This window comes from Clarias gariepinus, chromosome 7 (assembly GCF_024256425.1).
Source record: "Clarias gariepinus isolate MV-2021 ecotype Netherlands chromosome 7, CGAR_prim_01v2, whole genome shotgun sequence".
Taxonomy (NCBI): domain Eukaryota; kingdom Metazoa; phylum Chordata; class Actinopteri; order Siluriformes; family Clariidae; genus Clarias; species Clarias gariepinus.
The window spans coordinates 4,961,550-4,979,989 of record NC_071106.1 but is presented as its reverse complement, the minus strand read 5'-3'; the positions used below and the strand labels follow the sequence as shown (position 1 = coordinate 4,979,989).

Sequence of the window (18,440 nt, the reverse complement as noted above, 5' to 3'; positions counted from 1 at the left end):
AGTGTATTTTGATACAATATCATTGCAGGTTTGGTCAAATACTTTTGTCCATAAGATAGATAGATAGATAGATAGATAGATAGATAGATTGCACTTTCCATATAGCGCGCGTGTGGGAAGATCCAAATAAGCACACACCCACCTCTCTCTCTCTCTCTCTCTCTCTCTCTGCTATAAACTCAGATGCTGAGTCGATCTCTCCCCGCACACACACACACACACACACACCGGACACCGAGTTGAGTTGCGCAACGCGCTTTGGCACTCCTCCGCCTCTCGCATACACACACGCGCGCGCGAGCGCGCGCTTCGGATTCTCCAGGCTCGAGCTCAAAGCACGCGCAGGCTCTCGAGGCGGGTTTCTCTGTGTTTCTCTGTTCCGGCGGGCAGGGCGGGTGGAGCCCGTCTCTCTCTCTCTCTCTCTCTCTCTCTCTCTCTTTCTGTCTATCTGTCTCACTATCGCGAGGGGGGATCCGATCAGAGAGATCAGAGAGATTAAAGATCGGTATCAGATCACACACACAGACGCGGAACGGAGCGGGAGCGTGAGAGAGCGCGAGCGCGGCGACAGGCGCGCATGCTGGAGCGCGTGAAGCCGAGCGGCGGCTCGCGCGCGCTCTGATGGTGCTGAGGAGAGCAGGAGGAGCTTCACTTTCTCCGCTCATATGATCAGGTCAGTGCCAATCTCGGGGTGATCGATTGTTTATTTACTTACTTATTTACTTATGCATTCCTTTATCTATTTGTTTATTTATTTATTTATTGATCTAATTGATGCTTCAACCCTAAACAAACCTCGTGCACGGATCATCCATCTGTTCTTCTACATTAGTTCACATATAAACTTCTCTTTATAAAGTACACTCCATTACACTGCTCACACATAAATAAACATATATATATATGGGGAGGCGGTGGTTTATTAAGACTCTGAGTTACTGATTTGAAGGTTCGAGCCCCATCTCCGCCATGTTACCACTGTTGGGCCCTTGAGCATGACCCTCTAGCCTGTCTGCTCCAGGGGCATCGTAAAAATGCCCGTCCCCGTGCTCTGACCCTAGCTGCCTAACAAAGCTGGGATATGCAAAGAATAAAATATCTCACTGTGCAGTAATGTATACGTGATGAATAAAGCATGAACTTAACTTACTACATATATAAAACATCATGTATCACACATTATATGACATTTTGTTTCAATTTTATTTACTATCGCACGCTGGCATATTATTTAGCACTGTCGCCTTGCACCTCCAGGATCCAGCTTTGATTTTCACTTCAGGTCTGTGTGCATGGAGTTTGCATCTTCTCCCCATGCTTTTCGGGAATTCCTCCGGGTACTCCGGTTTTCTCCCACAATCCAAAGACATGCAGATTAGTCTTATTTCGTCATACCAAATGTAATATCATATTATTATGAAATTGTAAATATATTTATTTTATTTAATCCCCTTATTTTTTTAAGCAAATAAGTGTTCAGCTAGTTTACGTTAAGTTAAATATAATGTTTGCACTCTTTTCTATTTAATATCATTACAATTATTTGCCGCATAAAAATAAAAAATGATGTTTTAATAATTCCAGTTTTATATATATTTTTATTTTATTTAGGTATTACAGTATTTGACCCATTGAAGGTTTGCCATTTTTTGTGTTCAAATTAGCCTATCTTTAGTGAAAGGGTATTTTGTTTAAAGTAATCTTATTTAAAACATCCAATTGTTTCATTAACATAACCACATCAAAACCTTGAGTGTGATATTAAACTTTTATACAACCGTTTCACATTTTTCTTCGCCAACACATATACTTTTGCATCTACTGTAACTAACTAACCATGACTGGCAGAGCTGGCCACCGACAATTAGAGGCAAGAGGTGAGGAGAATAAACCATGGAGGTGGTGAACAGTCCTGACAAATTTACAAGATTTACTCTATATTTCCACTTATTTCGCTTTAGAATATCAGCTTCGTTAACTTCCTGGCTTTGGGGTTGATTCCAAATAGTGTTAAATTGAAAGCTAGTGCGCTATGTAGGGTGTACAATCCCCTGTTCCACACACCAAGTAGTGCCCTTGATCAGGGGTTAGAAAAGGGTTGGGAATTCATCCTTGTTAGCTACGTAGTTATAAATTAAGCAACACAGACAGTTCAAAGACGATTCAGAAGGACTTAGAAGCGATTACTGCAGAGACGGCGTGTAGTTTAGGATGATATTACGTTATCAGATGTGTGTTCTTACTAATAGTGCTTTTGTGACTGGTTGTGAATGTGGGTTTTGTCAGGCAGCTGCTCTCTCCTCAGTACTGCGGGCCGTACAGACCCACTCTCACCCACGCAGTTAGTGTAACTAACCACTGTACAACACGGTTGTACAATTAATAATCGAATGTTGTGTGTAAAGCTAGTAGATAATGTATACATGCAATATAATTGCTGGATTGTTGCCCTGGCAATAAAGAACATTATTGTTGTCCTAATATTTTTAGTACATTTCAAGTTAACTAAATCAAGTTAAGGAATTTGATCTGTATTTTTTTTTATTATTTTTTTTGCTTAATTAAACCATAATTGATGTGCCCTTATCATTAACTAGAATAACCATACCTGGCTAACTATGAAACATAGTTTAAAGGAAACTTCCACCCTGAATTACATGCATATTATCTTTGTTTTACATGCATATGTGATCTTCGATGACACCTGAAATTTATTTAATAACAAACTTTTTAGTGGACTTTTAGTTAAAACTTTTAAACTCCTGAACTTAACAAATAACGCCTAACTTTACCAACAACGCCATTCAACTACAAGACTCCTGGCTAGTATTGAGACTGATGCAACTTCCTCACCCTGTACATTAACCAGCCAAATCTTATCCTGTAGCTGCATTGCATTATGGGAATCTGATTTCAGCATTTTCTTCAACATCTCCTCTACCCTGAATTTCTCATTAATATGATGTTATGTTACTGTATGTTGTATGATGTTGGTTGAAAGTGTAAAAAGCTCACCACAATTAGGACAAACATCAAGTAGAATCTAATGAAAGAAAATCATACTATACTGTAAGTAACAAATTTAGAAACTAGCTATGCAAAATCCTTTGGGAATTATTTCTATGATTGTTAGTATCACCGTGTGGTGTGTAACGAAAATTTAGCTGTAATTAATTCTGGTCATTTATAGCTTTATACACAAGGGGAGGAAGTCTGTAATTAAAAACAACACACCAACAAGCAGAAACTTCTTCAAGGCTCTCTAGCACACGTGGGAATTTGTTGCAAGAACTCCTGTGGAATATTAAGTTTTACAGTGTAGAACTCCTTTAACAGCGTTTAATTAACCTGATGTTCATTTGTGTCCAGTCAGATTTATAAAAAATGCAGAAGTGCATGAGGTGCTATGATTACTGTAGTAAGCGTTAAAACTCCTAATTAAAACACAGAGCTTCAGCCATGTTACTCATATGAGGTCGGTTGTAACTTAATTATTATTATTATTATTATTATTATTATTATTATTATTATTATTTTATTTTACGTTTTTAGTAAACAGTCTTTGAGGCATTTGCTATATATCCTGGGGCATTATTATTTGTTGTCAACTTATGATGGTTTAATCGTAAAATCAGATACTCATTTACAGTAATACTGTATTATTAATGTATTTAGAATTTCCTTTTTGATTAAGTATCTATCTATCTATCTATCTATCTATCTATCTATCTATCTATCTATACTGTAAAAAAGTTTAGTAACATGTCGTACAGCTTTTTTAGGTTTGCTCAACTTTTTCTGGCCAAACTAAATATTACACATTACTGTTTAGTTGACACATTGTGTACCCAGTTCATTGTACCCAGTACCCAAATCTTAAGTTGACTCAACTTGTAATCACAAGTGCAACAACTTGCAAATATTTAAGTTAGCTCTAGTAGAATTGTTGTAGGTTGTAGGCTCAATTAATTATATTTATCTAGGATTGAGTAAGCCCTACTTTTCATCTACTCAGAAGGTAAGTTGTCAAAGATGTAGTTTGCTCAAGTGATTGATTGTCTATGGCAAAAAGAGTTTCTTTCTCTCCAAGTCTCTCCAAGTCCAATAATAATCGTTCGGATGGCTTCATACTGTAGGTGTACGTCCAGTCTTTTTGGAGTTCAATGTCCTGACCTAACATCACTCCTAAAGCTGTTTTATAGTCACCCAGACATCAAGGACATCAGTCGCACCACAGCACCTTCATCAGCTTGTTCACGCTCCTGCAGTAGCTCAGAAGGCCAGCCATCACTCCATATCTGGTTATGATAAAAAATAAAAGATATTAATAAGGCTATATGCCACCAAAGAGTGTAAAACACCATTTCTGGAATTCTAATGATGGGTTAAAGCTACATATTTAAACGAGTTTTTGATATTTTCAAGGTTTTACTTTGTCATACTCAGGAGTAACTGTGAGGAGTGATGTTTTAAAATAACCGGGTATCCAATAAGTATAATAATAACTTTTTGTACAGATAAGTTAAACTATATAACACTCGAAGATGAGCATCAGCAGCTCTGAAGTCAAACTAACACAGACATACAGTACCCCTAAACAACCAGCACTGGTGTCGCTGCTACTTCTTAACCAGCAATACAATATTAATTCATTCAACATTTTTACAGTGTATGTATCGATTGATCAATCTATTAAATATGCTGGGGTTTGAACCTGGGACTTTTTAAGCAGTATTTTAATGTCTGAACCACTGAGCTACCCCTGCCCTTATAAATTTGTAGTACAGTGTCTGCCAATTCACTTTCACACCATCATACAGTCAAATCATCGTAAGCTGGGGAATGCCATGGTATTAGCCATTGGCATTAATCTGTGTACAATCTGAGTAATAAACAAATGTTTTTTTTTTTTTTTTTTGCAAATATACAAATAAAATACAAAACAATTAATTACCAGATTGATTTTTCCTTTTTTTTTTTTTTTGGTATAAAACCTTCCAGACTATCAGTGCTTATCACTTTGTTGTGAGAAGCTGAAAGAGTAAGACGCTTTGATGGCAAAGGCAGATCTCTTGGGCAGAGAAACAGAGGTTGCTGTAGTGTGATTAAGGACACATTAAAAGTAAGGGGGTTGTGAAGATTTGAAGAAATGAGATAACCGCTGTAGAAAAAGACTTGTGTTTTAAAGCTCATCTATGATGTCATTACTGTCTGCCCTGCCATGACAACCTTATTCATAAACAGCAGGCTAATTTGTGACTAATGCACTTCAATGCATGAAACCTGAAGGAGAATTTCCTCGTTCTATGTATTTTTTGATGCTGTTGTGTAGCTGATGTTTCAGCGATATGACCCTGACTGATCCGAGCCCATACACGCCATGCGCGTTTATTATGACTGCTCCCGGCTTCAGATGAGAGCTCATTAGAAACCTTCCACTCTTGAATGCACATGAATCAACTTTTTGTAGCGCATCTTGCCTCAGGCTGACTCAGTAGTCCACAGCCACAGCCCCGGTGCTGAATTAAGTCTTTATTTCATTTTAATTCACTTCAATTAACTCCAGTGATGGCTGGCGGTGATATTAGAAGGGAGGCGAAAATCTAATATCTGTCAACAGCTCGAACAACCATCAGCGCTGAGCATTATATCACGAGGTCTCGTCGATGGTGTGATGATGCGGAATGATGTGTGTGGGGGAAATATTACGCACACACACACACACACTTAAAGAGGTAGGCAGCTGCGTTTGTGAGTATCAGACAAGTGTTTCACGTCTGTAAATCTTTCCTGAGCTTGTGCCATGATTTAACTGGAACTAAACGTGAATCAACATAAATTAATGCAGGTTTAAGTTCAGCAAGGTTTACTAGGAATATGTGTCTTTAATGGATGTACATTTCATCCTTGTGGAAAGCAGAAAAGGAAATCTTTTTGTATCTACATCTTCAAACTGGCACAAACTGAAATTAAAATGCAACAAACCTGTTTTAGACACCTTACATAAAAAGAAGCCATGTCTTTAAAGATAGAAGGTTGGAGTGGAAGAACTAACTGAACTGATCTCATCCCCACTTAACACTTTAAACTGGATAAACTGGAACTGGAGCCAGTTGGAGACATCCCAACCTCAGTCCCTGACCTCACTAAAGCTAAATAAACATTCAAGTGTAATGGCCGGATTTCCACATACCTTCAGTTCTATAGTGTACAACACCAACACAACAACTGTCAAGTATTTAATGCTAAAGCCATAAAGTTGCTCCTACCGCAAGCCTGCATCGAACATGTAGCTACAGTTTTGTGCACTAGTTGTGTTCACTAAAAATGCTGAAATTCTGTTGCTCCACAACTCTCTAGATCTCTGATCATCTGCTTTGTTCTGACCAAAAACTTAAGACTACTAATTAAATCCTTTCAAAATGGTATTCTTTAGCACATTAACCTCTTAAACCCCCAAACTACATCTGAAGGACCTCATTTCCATCACTCTCATGTCTACAGTTCCACCGCAGTTACTGAATAATTTATATTAGTTTCTGTATAATATATCTTAAGATGAATTATTGAATAATAAGCTGGAAACGTTTTCTTTGATAAGTAACTGTATAATAAGAAGTGTAATAAGATTCCTCCACTTCACTTTTGGGTCATGATGACCCAGTTGGGATTAATTATCTTTTAAATATGCGTTGAAGATAGTTTAAAGTGCTTTAGCCTTATCTTGACAGAATAAAGTAAAAGCTACAAATAGTCTGTCACTGAGTTAAGAGTCTTAATATGTTTCAATACACAGAAGGCTAAAAGAAGACTTTGCACTAATTACACCCCACCCCAGTTACATCCCAATTAAAACCCAAGTTACATCCCAGTTATATCCCAATTACACCCCGGGTAAACCTCAACTACATCCTAGCTACATGGCAATTACACCCCAGTTACATCCCAATTACACCTTGATTACACTCCAATTACATACCAATTACACCCTAATTGCATCTCAATTAAATCCTGCTTACCCAAAATTACATCCCTATTACACCTCAACAACATTCCAATTACATCCCAATTATACCCACAAACTACAGTTCATCCCAACTACCCCCCAGTTACATCCCAATTACACTGCAATTACCTCTCAAGTTACATCCCAGTTATTTACAAATTACACCCCAGGTAAATCTCAGCTACATCTCAATTACACCTCCAATTAGAGTTGGATTCCAACTACACCCAAGTTACATTCCAGTTTCATCCTAATTAAACCCCACTAACATGCCAAGTTACATCCCAGTTACATCCAAATTACACCCCAGGTACATCCCAATTACACCCCAACAACATTCCAATAACATTCCAATAACATCCCAATTATACCCACAAACTACATCCCAACTACCCCCCAGTTACATCCCAATTACACTTTGATTACACCCAAATTACATACCAATTAGATACCAATTACACCCTAATTGCATCTCAATTAAATCCTGCTTACCCCAAATTAGATCCCTATTACACCCCAACAACATTCCAATTGTATCCCAATTATACCCACAAACTACATCCCAACTACCCCCTAATTACATCCCAATTACACTGCAATTACCTCTCAAGTTACATACAAATTACACCCCAGGTAAATCCTAGCTACATCTCAATTACACCTCCAATTAGAGTTGGACTCCAATTACACCCAAATTACATTCCAGTTTCATCCTAATTAAACCCCACGTACATCCCAGGTTACATCCCAGTTACATCCAAATTACACCCCATGTACACCCCAACTACAACCAAACTACACCCCAGTTACATCCCAATTACACCCCAACAACATTTACATAACATGCCAATTAGACCCACAACTACATCCCAACTGCATCCAAATTACAGGCAAATTACACCGCAGTTACATCACAGTTATACCCCAATTACACTCTAATTAAACTTTTTACAAAAGTTCAGACACAAAAGTCACTGCTCAGTACATGCCTCAGTTTTGGTATTTTTTCAAAACAGATAAGTGCAATAAGCAATGCACATAAAGCCATCACACATTACTTTCTTAAAAAGTAAAACAAAAAGCTGCATCTAGGTATCTAAGCATATAAAGTTGTTTAAGAACAGTAACAGCTCTGTCAGTAGTAAATAGTGCAAACATTGGTCCTTATACATAAGGATATATATAGGATTTATCTCTGGATTTATAATTTATATTGTACTATTGGCTATTGGTGATGGCGTGGTCAGTGAATAGTGGTTGCATTTTTTCTTCTCTTCTCCAAAACCTGAAAAAATGTGGCGCATATCATTTTAAACTTAAGGCCTGTTTTTTTTTTTTATTTTAGTTGTACACGTGACTGACTAAAACAGTCAGTCAGAATTGGAAACATCTTAAAAAATTTTTTTATTAACATCCTGATTAGGGATGAGAAAATATCAAATTTTATTTGAAACACAATATGTATTAATTAATCATGTGGGATGGATGGAGTATAAGATAAGCATTTGGTCACTGAAGCCTCTCACCCGCCACTTAAGCCATTTGGAAGCTTAAAAAAAAAAAAGCATTCGCAAGGTTTTTGCAAGGCATGTAATTCTTTTTTTTTTCAGGTCAAGAACAAGCTGTTTTAAACACATCAATTTTCCTTAGAATGGAAAAACCTAGTGATTTTTTTAATGTTGACAACATACTTTTATTTTGCCGAACTTCTAAAGTGACAGTTTCCCCGCACCGCTTCCTAATGCCGCAGCTCTCTACTACTCATTATTGCCGGCAGTGTCCTTGTATCTCTTTTATGCATTAGTATTCGCTCCTCTTGACTGATTTATTGCATTTATATGCTGCTCAGATGTTTTTATTTTTTGTTCTGTTTATCAGGTGGTGCAACCTCAGCAGAATCTGCAGACGAGGGCATTTTTCCATGTTTTCTGAAGAAAGTACACTTGCAAACTGTCGACTGTGCCATATTGATATGCTAAACCATAACCTAGGCGCATACTCGCAGATGATTGGCTCGGGTTTGAGCTCGTCATCCATTTTTGCATACGAAGTTCTGGGCATGTGTCAGGGACTAAAATGTAAGTCACAAACTAGTGAAAAAACTTTATTTGTTTAAATTGCTCAATTAAATTTTTTAGCAAACCATATCTTGTCTTTTTTTAGTATTTCTGTTGCCACAGCACCAGAAATACTATGATACCACCTTATTTTAATATAGTGTAATATATGCTGTGGTCGCAGTGATGATGGCTGAGCATATAGGCCATATTAGAGATGGTTTTTGGTAAAAGCAAAAAAAAAAAAAAAAAAAAAAATCTGTAGTGTCCGTAACCAACCTGTAACAATTTTGCATTTTAGCATTATACACTTTTTCAGGTTCATGTTTTTTTTTTTTGTGAAATCTAAATTTATTATATATATATGTGTGTGTGGTGATCCAATACAAAAGAATCTCAATACCTAACGTCTCTAACAGTGACCCAGGAAAGATCAGGTCACTTGGATGAGTGTGTCTTTTACATAAAAATCAGTTTTTGTTTCCAAGCACCAAAGGAGTCTACACTAAACGCTTCATGGCAGTGTGACAGATCTTGACAGTGTAGCTACTGTATGTCACGCTACTCCATCACAACCTGCCCACCTGCTGCACTACACACACTTTCCTCATTACCAGAGATAACAGAGCGTGCTGTAGGTAGCACGAAAAATCACCTGCCGCTGAACCTATCAAGAAGGAAATAGACAATTTCTTTTGACTTTTGATGTGATGCGAGGACAGGTCTCCCACCCCGCCAATTCATCCGCTCCTTCATTTCCCTTCAGTCTGTCTCCCAGCGCTTAACAAGCTCGCCGGGCGTTAGTGCGCTACAATTCAGCCTGGTCAGTTAGGTTTCCAGGCAACCAAAACACAGGACTGGACATGCCCCGAAGTGTTCATTTTCCCAGTGGGAGCGCTAATACGTTTATGATTTGCCCACCTCTGCAATTACATGTGCGCTGAATTTCAAAACGGCAAGACGAAATTTCATCATCTTTTATTTTCCAGAGCTAGGGATTCAGTTTAGCCGGGCAGAGAGTGTTTCTTAGTGTAAAATCTCTCCAGGCACAACTTTATGATCAATATGAGCTGTTTTATGGTGTAGCTTTATTTCGCAAACACACACACATGCACACACACAAACACACACAAACTTTACACACCCCTTTAAACACCACATCACCACCAGAGGGCAGCGTGGAGCTAAAAGGTATACATGTGGGCTATATGTGGTCATTCTGCACACACACGCGCACACACACACACATTTATTGCTAAACAATGCACTCAAATTAATAAGTTTTTATTTAGATTTTGAGGAGGTATGGACTCATCACTCTAAATTATATATCTTGGAAATAATTGTAAAAAAAAATCCAAAAATCTCAATTCTAGCTCAATATACTGTATGTATGTTTTAAGCATCTCTCAGATTCATATTATAATGATATAACCTTAAAAGAACCAGATTGACCTCATAGCAAATTCATCACATGTGCTGTGGATCTTGCGTGCAATGCTTACGCTCACGCCAAGCCGCAAGTAAAGGAAGAGGTAGTCGTGTATGGACATGGAAAAAAAAGATGATGAAGCGAAATTTGCTTAAATTGATTAATTTCCTATAAGAGCGGCCCTGACAGTCGCGCATGTGGAAATTAATGAGCTTGTTCTGATCTTTCCCATACTAACAGTCTACACGGGGACGTATACAGGGAAGCGTGGCGGTCGGTGAATGTGATCTCAGCTAAACATAAGTGATATTCCTGTCTCACTCCTGTAAGCCTTAAGGATTATTAATGGCACAGAATTTAAGCTGAGTGTGTGCGTGTGTGCACAATATGACAGATGAGGCGGCTGCACTCCATCAATGTCCAGTCAGGTTACTGTCTGACCTCCTCTTTCTCAATAACGCTGTACGTAACTCCCTGCTGATGGTTTCCACTCGGTGTCATGCGTATCAGAGATCACACACATCTAAGTGAAGAATACAGACGCCAAGGTCAGAAGCAGACACGGCATACATTTGTTGTTTGAAACTATAAATGAATTGGGTTAGTAGTGCGCTGTGACATTAGACATCATGGGACGGAGTTTATTTAAAAGTACCAGGCCGTAAAATCACACAGGGACATGACGACAGGCTTTTTAAGCACCAACAGCGGCTTCTGGGCAGGGCAGTGCTGGGATTTGAACTTTCAACCTTCTGGTCAGTAAAACATAAATATAATCTTTTTGAAAAAAAAAAATTAAATATTGCGTTAAAGTGTTTTACTGACACTGAGATTTTAAATCGAATTAAATGTTTATTTAATAAGAAATATTGAATATTATGTAAACTGTGAGAAACTGCTATGAGACCCTACAGGTGTGATCTGACCAATCCCTGTAACCAATGACCATTCATAACCGAACTGCATAAAGGCGTCACTTTACCAGACTGATGCAGCCAGTAATGTGATGTATCCCGTGTCTGGAAAGCTCTTTATAAAGGAACCACTGACTGTATGTACTGTATGATTGCTAATAATTTGTATCAGTGCCTTAAACATCCTGAAAATGTATCAAAAACCTGAAAAAAAACTAAATAGTTAAAAGTTGTTTAATAAAAGTGGCCAAATCAATCTGCAGACGTCTAGACTAATGTCCCCTTCCAGGACACGCCAGTGTGTTTATTTAAACATGTTAACAATGTTAGAGATACTTCTATTGAAACTCCGCACAGGGAACAGCATTATCCACAGGGGACAGTATTAGCCTGGGCCAGTATTAGCACAGGGGGGATTATTATCACAGGTGGCATTATTTGTACAGGGACAGCATTAGGGGACAGTATTAGCCTGGGACAGTTTTAACAAAGGGGACAGCATTAACACAGGGGACAGTATTATCACAGTGGAAAACATTAGCAAAGGGGACATTATTTGCATGAAAACAGCATTACCACAGAGGAGAGCATTAACCTGAGACAGTAATAGCACAGGGGACAGCATTATCACAGGGAACAGTATTATCCCCAGGGACAGCATTAGCATGGGAACAGCATCAGCACAAAGGACAGCATTAGTCTGAGCCAGTATTAGCACAGGGGGCATTATTATCACAGGGGACATTTTTTTGCATGGGGACATCATTAGCACAGGGGGCATTATTTGCATGGGAACATCATTAGCACAAGGGACATTATTTGTATGGGGACAGCATTAGCACAGAAGACAGCATTAGCACAAGGGACATTATTTGTATGGGGACAGCATTAGCACAGAAGACAGCATTAACACAAGGGACATTATTTGCATGGGGACATCATTAGCACAGGGGACATTATTTGCATGGGGACATCATTAGCACAGGGGACATTATTTGCATGGGGACATCATTAGCACAGGGGACATTATTTGCATGGGGACATCATTAGCACAGGGGACATTATTTGCATGGGGACATCATTAGCACAGGGGACATTATTTGCATGGGGACAGCATTAGCACAGAAGACAGCATTAGCACAAGGTACATTATTTGTATGGGGACAGCATTAGCACAGAAGACAGCATTAGCACAAGGGACATTATTATCACAGAGGAAAGCATTAGCACAGGGGACATTATTTGTATGGGGACAGCATTAGCACAGGGGACAGCATTAGCATGTGTTCATCCTCTTTGGCATGATCGCTGCTGCTCAGCACCAATAAATGTGTTAGTTCTTGTTAGCATGGTGCCTGATACTCCACCAGCCTCTGACGCATGACTCCTGAGAGAGCATGCAAGCTTGTTTTGTACTCTCATCAAATCTGTGTGTGTGTGTGTGTGTGTGTGTGTGTGTGTGTGTGTTTGTGTATTCAGTGTTTGAGTGTGATTGTTTTGATTTGTTTGTGTGAGAAATGTGTATTTGTCTGCGTGTGTTTTGAAAAAGAAATGTGTATTTGCTATTTGTGCACGTGATCTTGTGTGTGTGTGTGTGTGTGTGTGTGTGTGTAAGTATGTGTGTGTGCTGAGACTTTCAGTACTGGCATACTCCCAGCAGGCTGAAACATGCTGCAGCTCTCCAGATGGCTGTGCCGGACGCCTCGCTCTCACAAACCCAGGACAGAATCGACAGGGTGCATGTGACGGAGAAGTGAGAAAGAGGCAGAAACAGAGAGAGCGAGAACAGAGAGAGAGAGAGAGAGAGAGTGAGAGACAGGGAGTGAGGGAAAGGGGGAAACATCTATAGATCAGTCGTTAACCTTCTCTGATTGTGCTGAACAAGCCTGCTGTTAAAATAATCAGTCCACAATTACATAATCAGACCCTCATTCACCTGATAACGATTCATTAGATTTTGTAAAGTGAAAGAAAGCTAACATCTGTAGTTTAACTAAATTAGTGCTTCAACTAAAAAAAAAGTATATATATTTTTTTAATTAACCCAAAAGCGTTGGTGAGTAAATGCTTCTCGGGCAAGGGTCATTATTCTTCACTCTCACCCCTCATTAAGTGCCCTTTTGTAAAAGCTTGACACATGATTGCTTTAAGGATAATGGTTTGGAGCATCGGAGCAAATTGGGAAAAAAATGTTGGACACACAGTTTTGAGAATTTTTTTATGTTTTTAAGGTTTGTTTTAAGTATTGTCAAGTGTATTTGTAAAACCCATCAACCTTCATGATGAAACTGACCTTCCCAGGAAAGCAAGACCAAAACTTTACCTCTGCTGCAGAGGAGAAGTTACCAGTCTCAGAAATCACCATTTAACAAACAGCACCTCAGACTGAAGGATTTACGGAGCATAAGTACAGATACATCTCAATATCAACCATTAAAAGGAGATAATAATGTATTTCAAGTCCGTACAGTGTAGAAAGAAAGAAAAATCTGGAAAGACCATGGAATTAGAAGGCGTGTCCAACCTTTTGACTATACACAGTTAGGGCCGCACGATTTGATAAAAAAAAAAAAAAAAAAACATTGCAATTATTTTAACACATATTACCTTGGATTCGAACTGCTATATGTAACTATTTAATGTACCATTTAGTATTCAAACATATTTATCTAGTCTAACAGCAAATACTGGCACAAATGATCCCGTTAAGGGGCTGTTTGTATTACTTGTAATAAATTACGTCCAGTTAAATGATCACACAGGTCCATATTACTTGATCAGTACTAACTCATATGTATCACAACGTAAACGTGCTCGCGGTTCGAATCCTGCTGCAGCTTTCTGTATCCGGGAGTTTAGTAAGAAGACTTGCTGTGCTTTCAGGCACCAAGGGTGGCACACCCACTCTCTCGCACTCATGCAGCGAGCAAAACTAACCAATCCACTCACACGGATACTGCTTGCCTTACTTTCACTAATATTGCATGGGCAAGAAGAGATGCCGAGTCTTTGGGGCAGCACAAAATAGCCTTCGTTTAGTATACTCGACTCATTTTAAGGTATGCCTTATTTGCTAATAAAATTTACTCTGTCTTGTGATCATAGACTGTATATAATGGACTGAACAAACCCTCCGTGATGTCACCCATACTGTAGGTTTTCTGAAGAGCGTTTTTTTTCATCCACAGTGCCAACCACTATTCAATTACATTCCATTCAATTTTATTTGCATAGAACCTCCAACAATGGACATTATTACATAGCAGATTTCCAGAAGTACAAATTCTAGATATAATAATAATGATAACAAAAATAATGCTTATCTTTGATAAGTGAGAAAACTTTCAGATGAACCAGACTCCTCATTTGGGTGACACCAAACAGCATGATTTTAATTAAATCCCTTTTATAATTGTGTGCTCTAAGATCAAAAGAACAGGGATATTTTTTTAGTTAATATAGAATGAACATAATAAAGGTTACCAGCCGTACACTGATGGAGATCTGGGTACGAAGCTGTTCAGAGCAATTGTCTGTATATCGTGGTTTAAAAGGCATCGATTACGTTTATAATCTAGGTAAGAAAAGGGATTTTTAGATGGCTGAAGTAAGATCAAAGCCTAATTTATGCGTCTGCATCAAGTCTATGGCATTTACAGTACTTGTACTTGTGCACTGGTGTGTCTGGATCGCTCTGTAGTTACACCTCCAAACCACTAGTTGGTGGTGACGTTTCTATGCCACTGTTCTGAGTCTCTTCACTACTCTCATGGATTGAATAAATGTTGAACAATAGTTAATTCAATTTAAAAAGCTTCTAAAGTGGAACAGAAATGCGACCTATGCTTTGTGGTGAAGAAGGAACGATGTTTAGGAGTGAGGTGACTGCGGACAAGTAACATGGCTCCACCTGAACCGTGCTGTCACACTGGCTTATTTTAATGTCTGATTTTTATTCGGTTGATTTTACGCTAGGTCCTGACATTTCTGTCGACTTTGTTACACAGGGGACATTTATTAAGCCGCATGACATACAGCGAAGGCAACGCTCGCGGTAATAAATGCCTGTTTTAATGCTCCACAAAGTCCTCAATAAAACTGACCGTTTGATGTTTAGTGCAGCTGTAGATTGTCTGCCTCATCGTCGCTGATCATTTCAGTGAGATCCTGATGCGCGGTGCGATTCCAAATTGTTCTTTGGCGTCTGGTCTTAGTGCGCGAGTAGGACATGGAGGACACACAGCCTGAGTTAAAGGTTATCCAGGAGCTGTCTGGGAAAATTAATTCCTACAGCCCTAGTGTGGTCCTGAGTAATGAGAAAAGAGAGGGATTCAATATGGATAAAGGTATGCAAGAGTATGGAATTATTAAAGCTCTGAAGGTTTTTTCACAAGCTGTACAGAGAGCAGCACTGCGGCATAAAATATTGTTAATAATAATAATAATAATAATAATAATAATTGACATTTTCCTTAAAACAATACATAATAAACCTAAAAAAAAAACAACTTTACATTTACATTTACATAGATTTTAACATTGCATCAGTTATATATTTTTTTTAAATTATTATTCTAGAAAAATATCTCACTGTCAGTATTGTGCAATTTCAATTTATGTGCAATATTTCAGAAAAGTGTACTGTAATGGAACATATCACTCATCTCACTCATCTTCTATACTGCTTTATCCTGTATTTATGGTCACAGGGACCTGGAGCCTATACCAGCAGGCTTAGGGTACGAGGCAGGGCACACACACATACACTCACACACACACACACACACACACTACGGGCAATTTGGGAACGCCAATTAGCCTAATCTACATGTCTTTGGACTGTGGGAGGATACCCACCAAGCACGGGGAGAAGTATCACAATATTAATATTAATCGTCATAAATATACCACTCAGCTCTAGGTATAAAACAGTGGTCTAATACGATGGAACTAATCCATTTTGTTAAGTTTTATTTTGATTTGTTCAAAATGTGAAAAGCCATAATACTAAAAAAAAAACTTTTGTACAGCAGACGACTCCCAGATTTTATGTGTTTATTGATGTGCCTCATGAATAATAATTTATATGAATCTTTACAGTAGAGAAAGTAAATTCATTCTGTATCCATACTGTATCCTAACAATGTGTTGGTATGTTAGTTATCCCGCACAGTAGATGACTTTAATCCTGGTAGAATCTTACACAGTTTCCCAGGAAATGCACTTTTTAGATGCTCCATAACTGACTTCATCACTATAAACCACCGGAGATCAGTGTTTCTTAAAGAATAGCCCAAGTACTGAAGAAACATAGAAATGTTGTTCAAAGATTTCCATGGACTCATCTGTACGGACATCTTGAGGAAGTTCATTCCACCACTTGCCAGAGTCTAGATGAATGTCTTCCTAGATGCCTGAGAGATGGTGGGCCCAACAGTTCTGGAGGATCAGAGGGAACTTGTTTTTGTCTTTGTAGGCTAGCATCAGGGTTTGGATTTGATGCAGCAGCTACAGGAAGCCAGTGAAGGGAGCAGAGAAGAAGGTGGTGTGGGAGAACTTTGGCTGGTTGAAAACGAGATGTGCGGCTGCATTCTGGATCAACTGCAAAGGACAAATGGTGGACAGAGGTAGACCTGCCAGGAGTGAGCAAAGAAATGGCCGAATTCTTCTGATGTTGTAAAGAAGAAATGGTCAGGAGCGAAGAAGGTTAGCAGTATGTGGCGAAATTGACAGATGATTGTCCAGAATTACAGTAGCTCAAGATTACGGGCAGTGAATGAGGGAGGGATCTGATTGTTGTCCAGGGAGACCACAAGGTGCTGACTGGGTTGAAGTTGGTATGTTGTATCTTGTTCTGCTCTGTATGTTCGCCTGTAGGCTGCACATGTACATTTACATTTACATTAAGCCATTTGGCAGACGCTCTTATCCAGAGCGACTTACATTTTTTTTTATCTCATTACACATCTGAGCAGTTGAGGGTTAATGGCCTTGCTCAAGGGCCCAACAGTGGCAACTTGGTGGTTGTGGGGATGAAACCTGGGATCTTCCGAACCGTAGTCTAATACCTTAACCACTGAGTTACCCCTGGCACAGTCTGGTGCGTTATGACGACAGTTATGTGGTGATTTGTATTGATGCATTTCTCTTCGCTTGGAATTTTCTACTGCAAACAAACTGTCCGCCAAAAAAGTGTCTCACCTACTGTAGGTGAAAAAGTGAATTTCCTGATAGGATTATCTAACACTATTTTTCATAATACTTAATGCTTCTCATCTCCTGATCCATGCTGCACTTTTTTTTTTTTTGGAAATATGGATACACACTTATATTTTCATTAGACAAAAAAAACTAATTTGCAAATTAAAGTATCATGTCCTTTTATGTTTTAGTGTCCGTAAACTTTTTTACAGTTCTAAAATGCAAAATTGTTACAATATGTTGCAACATGAATGTGAGATGGTTACGGACACTACATATTTTTATGTTTATATAAAATCATCTCTCTAAAATGACTGAAATAAGCAATTTGCAATTTTTAGGGGAGGAAGATTGGTCACTTTCATGTTGCATAAACCTCACAAGTAACATGAATTATATGTACAACCTAAAAAAAATAATAAAATCAGTGACATACTGGCTTGACTTCTTTATTAGGGATTATATTTATAAACCTAATTTTATACTGTGACTTTTATAAATCTGCTTTACAAGTTAAATTGAAACTGACTTGAACATCGCGTGTGGATTTTACATTTTAGCTGTATGTTAGTACCTCAGTACCTGAACCTCTGTTTCAAGGTGTTGCGTCAGTTTTCAATTAGAAATCGAACTACTTACTGCCCCTGGGGTGTTGTGGCTCGCTGTAATGCCCTTCCTTTAGGAACAAAAAGCCTGTGTGGCAACAAGACAGCCGATTTTAGGGCAGAAGTCTACCCCTACACCCCCAACAACACACACACACACACACACACACACGTCACCTTTAGTGAGAATGAAATGTCAGTTTTTAATTATTCATCTGGAGTGTC

At 38.6% G+C, this 18,440-nt stretch overlaps 1 protein-coding gene across 1 annotated transcript in view; it reads left to right on the top strand.

The window, feature by feature from the left end:
- Window positions 1–240: 240 nt before the first annotated feature.
- LOC128527431 (carbohydrate sulfotransferase 8-like) overlaps window positions 241–18,440 on the top strand; it is an 89,834-nt gene continuing 71,634 nt past the window's right edge. The window contains exon 1 of the mRNA XM_053499780.1: window positions 241–673. The gene's annotated coding sequence lies outside the window, so the exon portion shown is untranslated. The remainder of the gene's footprint in view (window positions 674–18,440) is intronic.